A 7,282-nucleotide genomic window follows, 5' to 3' on the forward strand; every position below is an offset into this window, starting at 1 on the left:
CAGGAGGAGGAGGAGGAGGAGGAAGAGGGGTAATTTTTAGCACTTTCAGGCCAGTCTCTTCGAAGTGACTCAGAGGGAGGTTTTTTGCAACAGCAGAGGCCAGGTACAAATGTGGCCAGCCAGGGCCCACTACTGGAGGACGAGGAGGACGAGGAGGTGGAGGAGGATGAGGATGAAGCATGGTCACAGCGGGGTGGTACCCAACGCAGCTCGGGCCCATCACTGGTGCGTGGCTGGGGGAAAACGCAGGACGATGACGATATGCCTCCCACAGAGGACAGCTTGTCCTTACCCCTGGGCAGCCTGGCACACATGAGCGACTACATGCTGCAGTGCCTGCGCAACGACAGCAGAGTTGCCCACATTTTAAGGTGTGCGGACTACTGGGTTGCCACCCTGCTGGATCCACGGTACAAAGACAATGTGCCCACCTTACTTCCTGCACTGGAGCGTGATAGGAAGATGCGCGAGTACAAGCGCACGTTGGTAGACGCGCTACTGAGAGCATTCCCAAATGTCAGAGGTGAACAAGTGGAAGCCCAAGGCCAAGGCAGAGGAGGAGCAAGAGGTCGCCAAGGCAGCTGTGTCACGGCCAGCTCCTCTGAGGGCAGGGTTAGCATGGCAAAGATGTGGAAAAGTTTTGTCAACACGCCACAGCTAACTGCACCACCACCTGATACGCAACGTGTTAGCAGGAGGCAACATTTCACTAACATGGTGGAACAGTACGTGTGCACACCCCTGCACGTACTGACTGATGGTTCGGCCCTATTCAACTTCTGGGTCTCTAAATTGTCCACGTGGCCAGAGCTAGCCTTTTATGCCTTGGAGGTGCTGGCCTGCCCGGCGGCCAGCGTTTTGTCTGAACGTGTATTCAGCACGGCAGGGGGCATCATTACAGACAAACGCAGCCGTCTGTCTACAGCCAATGTGGACAAGCTGACGTTCATAAAAATGAACCAGGCATGGATCCCACAGGACCTGTCAATCCCTTGTGCAGATTAGACATTAACTACCTCCCCTTAACCATATATTATTGTACTCCAGGGCACTTCCTCATTCAATCCTATTTTTATTTTCATTTTACCATTATATTGCGAGGCAACCCAAAGTTGAATGAACCTCTCCTTTGTCTGGGTGCCGGGGCCTAAATATATGACAATGGACTGTTCCAATGTTGGGTGACGTGAAGCATGATTCTCTGCTATGATATGAAGACTGATTCTCTGCTGACATGAAGCCAGATTCTCTGTTATGGGACCTCTCTCTTCTGCCTGGGTGCCTGGGCCTAAATATATGACAATGGACTGTTACAGTGGTGGCTGACGTGAAACCTGATTCTCTGCTATGACATGCAGACTGATTTTCTGCTGACATGAAGCCAGCTTCTCTGTTACGGGACCTCTCTCCTCTGCCTGGGTGCCTGGGCCTAAATATATGACAATGGACTGTTACAGTGGTGGCTGACGTGAAGCCTGATTCTCTGCTATGACATGCAGACTGACTCTTTGCTGACATGAAGCCAGATTCTCTGTTATGGGACCTCTCTCCTCTGCCTGGGTGCCTGGGCCTAAATATATGACAATGGACTGTTACAGTGGTGGCTGACGTGAAGCCTGATACTCTGCTATGACATGCAGACTGATTCTCTGCTGACATGAAGCCAGATTCTCTGTTACGGGACCTCTCTCCTCTGCCTGGGTGCCTGGGCCTAAATATATGACAATGGACTGTTACAGTGTTGGCTGACGTGAAGCCTGATTCTCTGCTATGACATGCAGACTGATTCTCTGCTGACATGAAGCCAGATTCTCTGTTATGGGACCTCTCTCCTCTGCCTGGGTGCCTGGGCCTAAATATATGACAATGGACTGTTACAGTGGTGGCTGACGTGAAGCCTGATTCTCTGCTACGACATGCAGACTGATTCTCTGCTGACATGAAGACAGATTCTCTGTTACGGGACCTCTCTCCTCTGCCTGGGCCTAAATATATGACAATGGACTGTTACAGTGGTGGCTGACGTGAAGCCTGATTCTCTGCTATGACATGCAGACTGATTCTCTGCTGACATGAAGCCAGATTCTCTGTTATGGGACCTCTCTCCTCTGCCTGGGTGCCTGGGCCTAAATATATGACAATGAACTGCTACAGTAGTGGCTGACGTGAAGCCTGATTCTCTGCTACGACATACAGACTGATTCTCTGCTGATATGAAGCCAGATTCTCTGTTATGGGACCTCTCTCCTCTGCCTGGGTGCCGGGGCCTAAATATCTGACAATGGACTGTTCCAATGTTGGGTGACGTGAAGCATGATTCTCTGCTATTATATGAAGACTGATTCTCTGCTGACATGAAGCCAGATTCTCTGTTACGGGACCTCTCTCCTTTGCCTGGGTGCCGGGGCCTAAATTTATGACAATGGACTGTTGCAGTGGTGGCTGACATGAAGCCTGATTCTCTGCTATGATATTAAGATTGATTCTCTGCTGACATGAAGCCAGATTCTCTGTTACGGGACCTCTCTCCTCTGCCTGGGTGCCGGGGCCTAAATTTATGACAATGGACTGTTACAGTGCTGGATGACGTGAAGCCAGATTCTCTGCTATGGGACCTCTCTCCAATTGATATTGGTTAATTTTTATTTATTTTATTTTTATTTTATTAATTTCCCTATCCACATTTGTTTGCAGGGGATTTACCTACATGTTGCTGCCTTTTGCAGCCCTCTAGCCCTTTCCTGGGCTGTTTTACAGTTCGGGTCCCCATTGACTTCAATGGGGTTCGGGTTCGGGATGAAGTTCGGATCGGGTTCGTATCCCGAACCCGAACATTTCCGGGAAGTTCGGCCGAACTTCTCCAACCCGAACATCCAGGTTTTCGCTCAACTCTACTCCGCACCTGAGTATGTGAATGATACCTTCCTTTTTTTATACATGGATGATCTACACTGTGGTTTTTGCTTTCTAAAGACCATACAGATTGCAACCTGGTGTAAATCATGACAGGGGTATTGGTTATCTGCCGCTCGACCCCCAACATTCTCTTTCACTTACCCACATCCTAAACCTAACTCCACCCATCACTCGACTCCACCTAACCCCACAATGACACACGGACACCGATCTTGGAATAAATCGGCCACAGCAGCCGTCTTTTATTAACAAATAAACATAACAATTTATAAATAACAATTCCCCCCCCGAGGGGAGGTCCTTGAAGCCCCCAAATAACTGCAAGAAACTCCACTGAATGAGCCATCTTGCTTCCAGCCGTTGCCCTCCAGCTCGGAAGCACCACTGAATGGCCCCTTTAAAATCCGTCACCACTGGGAGTCCAGCCCTCACCATGGAGCCCTCCCAGCATCCTCCTCTGTGAATATGACCAACTTCAAGGACCTCCCCCCGCCGTAGCCACCGTGACACTTACACAACCCTGCCTTCCTACAACACCCTAAAACTCACTCCCCTAACCCTATAACCACATAAAAAAGGGGAGGGTGGGCGGGATTCTCTCTGACTCTCCACAAAATGGCCCCTGTCTTCCACAATGCTTCCCTATTTAACCCCTTGACCCCACCCCTACACTCAAACCACCCAATCCCCACACCAGGGGTCTCCCTAAACCAAACCCCTGTCATGATGCCCTCCCCTAAGGCTACGCCCTTCAGTCCGGCCACAGCTTGACAGGGGTATTGGTTATCTGCCGCTCGACCCCCAACATTCTCTTTCACTTACCCACATCCTAAACCTAACTCCACCCATCACTCGACTCCACCTAACCCCACAATGACACACGGACACCGATCTTGGAATAAATCGGCCACAGCAGCCGTCTTTTATTAACAAATAAACATAACAATTTATAAATAACAATTCCCCCCCCGAGGGGAGGTCCTTGAAGCCCCCAAATAACTGCAAGAAACTCCACTGAATGAGCCATCTTGCTTCCAGCCGTTGCCCTCCAGCTCGGAAGCACCACTGAATGGCCCCTTTAAAATCCGTCACCACTGGGAGTCCAGCCCTCACCATGGAGCCCTCCCAGCATCCTCCTCTGTGAATATGACCAACTTCAAGGACCTCCCCCCGCCACAGACGCGAAGACTTGACCGCCTTAAGACTGAGCGTTCCTCCACAAACGCAAGGCCACCTCAATGCCCTCCTGAATAGCCAAACACCACATGTCCAAACCAACCGCATTCAAGTGCACTCCATCAGCCCGCCAAAAACCCCCCACACCCTTCTCCAGCTCCAAATGCCTCACTGCCACCGCCCCATTCCTGGCCATGAACCTACCCATCGCCCGGTTCACCTTGACACGGGCCCTGTTTACACCCTCCACGGACCTCGCATCCCTCCACACCATCCTGGGCACTATATCAGACCATACTGTCACCATCCGTGGGAACAACGCCCATATCCTCAGCAAGTCAAACTTCATGCCCTGCAACAATTCCCTAAATGGCCGCGCTACCAGGTCATTACCCCCCACATGCAAAACTAATACCTCGGGTGCCCTATCCTGCCTCACAAACCTGTGAATCTCCGGCAACACCCCGGCCCAAACCATACCTCTCCGCCCTAGCCATCTCACCACCGCCACGGACCTCGAGAACCCCAGCTGCTGACCATCCGGCCGAACCGCTGCCCGGACAGCCCCCCAAAAGACATAAGAATGTCCGAGGATCCACACTAGGGCCGGCACTGCATCTGTAAAGAAAAAACAAACCAAGACCAACCAATAATAACATTGCATACAGAAAAACCCGTTCCCCTACCAGCCCCCCCGGCCGTTCCCTCACAAGCTATGCAAACGAATATATGATCTGAACCGAACAGATTCCCATCGCCCAATCCTTTTAATGATCTCATCCCCCAACCCCCACCTCGCCGCTTCTGTTGCCGCCCCGATTCTAAATGAATGACTCGAATACCCGTCAGGCCCCAAACCCAACCGAACCAGACATTTCGAAAAAACCGCCGCAAACTGAAAGCGCGACAAAAAAGAATCATCCCCATGCACTAACAACGGCAACGCATCGCTCCTCCTACCTCCCCAATATGCACGCAAGCTCAATACCGGACACATAGCGCACTCCGGGACCCCAAACAACACTACCCTGCGCCCCCGTCCCTCCGCATCAGTCTTAGACCGGCGAATCACGAACTCCAGCCTGTCCTGAAATAACTCCACATCCGACGTCTGCAACCCCCCTGCCTTGCGCACCGTTGGACTAACCAATTCCCCCACCCGCAATGCCCCAAAAAACGCCAATGAAAAAGCTAATCGGAACAAACGCACCTCCGAGGCGGAAGTACATAACACCCCCAGCTGCTCACCCAGTCTCAACAACAACCCAAAGGACACAGGTCTCCTGCTATCCTGCCCTGTACCCGCCCTGCGCCACCCCTTCAACGCCCGCATCACCAAAAATGACTTAGTCGCATCCGGCCGCTGTCTACACTTAAAGCCGAACGCCAATCCGGCCATGCAACTATTCATTTTCGCTATAGATCAGCCCTCCTCCCTACAGTGACCCACAAACAACAACATAGGAACCTCAAGGTCCCCTTCCCCAACCCCCAACCGACTGCACCAATCCTCCCAAAACTGCCACGATTTTAAATACAGCTCCCACGTCCTAGGCGCCAGTGATGCCCGAATGAGACTAGCTACCGTTCTTCCAGTACCTCCCATAGACAACTCGGGCATTCCCTCCCAAACTCCTCCGCGTCTGGAGCCAACTGCCGGAACCGGTCCCACTGTGAACGAGAAAGAGCGTCAGCTATACCATTCTCCACACCAGGCACATGCACCGCCACCACCCACGCATTGATCAACAAACACTCCAGCACCAACTGTTGTAACAACCGCACCACCAACCCTGACGAGGCCGACAATCCATTGATAGCCTGCACCACTCCCAAATTATCACAGTGGAACCGAACTTTTCTGTCACGGAACACTTCCCCCCACAACACCACCGCCGCCACAATAGGAAAAAGTTCCAGCAAAGCCACGTTCTTCACCCAACCTCTTTCCACCCAGCTATCAGGCCACTTACCCGCACACCACTGCCCCCGGCAATAAACCCCAAAACCCTCACTCCCCGCCGCATCCGAAAACAACTCAAAATCAAAGGAATCCACCACATCACCCATAAACAGAGAGCGACCGTTATAACAATCCAAAAAGGAACCCCACACCTTCAAGTCCGCTCTCAACTCCTTCCCCAGGCGAACATAATGATGTGGTGCGACCACCCCCGCCGTTGCCATAGCCAACCTCCTACAAAACACCCTCCCCATAGGCATAATCCGGCACGCGAAATTAAGTTTCCCAAGCAGCGACTGTAGCTCCTTCAACCGCAGCTTTTTTAAACGACACGCCCTCGCTACCTCTCCTTTCAGATCCACCAACTTATCCAAGGGCAACCTACACTCCATCCTAACCGTGTCGATCACGATACCTAAAAAACTCAACTCCGTGACCGGCCCGACCGTCTTCTCCGAGGCCAACGGGACCCCAAAAACCCCAAACAACGACTCTAACGTATGCAACAACAATGCGCACACCCTGGACCCCGACGGACCAATACATAGGAAATCGTCCAGGTAATGAATGATAGACTCACAACCCGCCGAATCCGCCACCGCCCATTCCAAAAAAGAGCTAAACGCCTCAAAGTACGCACAGGACAGGGAACAGCCCATAGGCAAACATCTATCCACAAAAAACTCCCCCCCCCAAAAACACCCCAACAAATGCAAACAATCCGGGTGAACCGGCAGCAACCGAAACGCAGCCTCGATGTCAGTCTTTGCTAATAGCGCCCCCCTTCCAAATTTCCTAACCCACTGCACTGCCGCATCAAATGAGGTATAAACCACCGAACACAAGGCGGGGTCTATACCGTCATTGACCGACGAGCCCTTCGGAAAAGACAGGTGATGAATAAGCCTAAACTTATTCCTCTCCTTCTTCGGCACCACCCCTAACGGCGACACTCGCAAATTCGGCAAAGGTGGATCCACGAATGGTCCCGCCATCCTGCCTAGTCTGACCTCCTTGCTAAGTTTCTCCGCTACCACCTCCGGATGCTCCAACGCCGACCTCAAATTTCTCGTACTCAACAACCCATCACCCTGAACAAACGGTATCCGAAAACCAACCGAAAAACCTTCCCGCAACAAAGCTGCCGCCTCCCTATCCGGGTATCTATCTAGAAACGGGCCCATCCTTCCCAGACGTACTGGCGTCTCCCCCTTTGCTATTAACATC

This window comes from Bufo gargarizans, chromosome 1 (assembly GCF_014858855.1).
Source record: "Bufo gargarizans isolate SCDJY-AF-19 chromosome 1, ASM1485885v1, whole genome shotgun sequence".
NCBI classification, from domain to species: domain Eukaryota; kingdom Metazoa; phylum Chordata; class Amphibia; order Anura; family Bufonidae; genus Bufo; species Bufo gargarizans.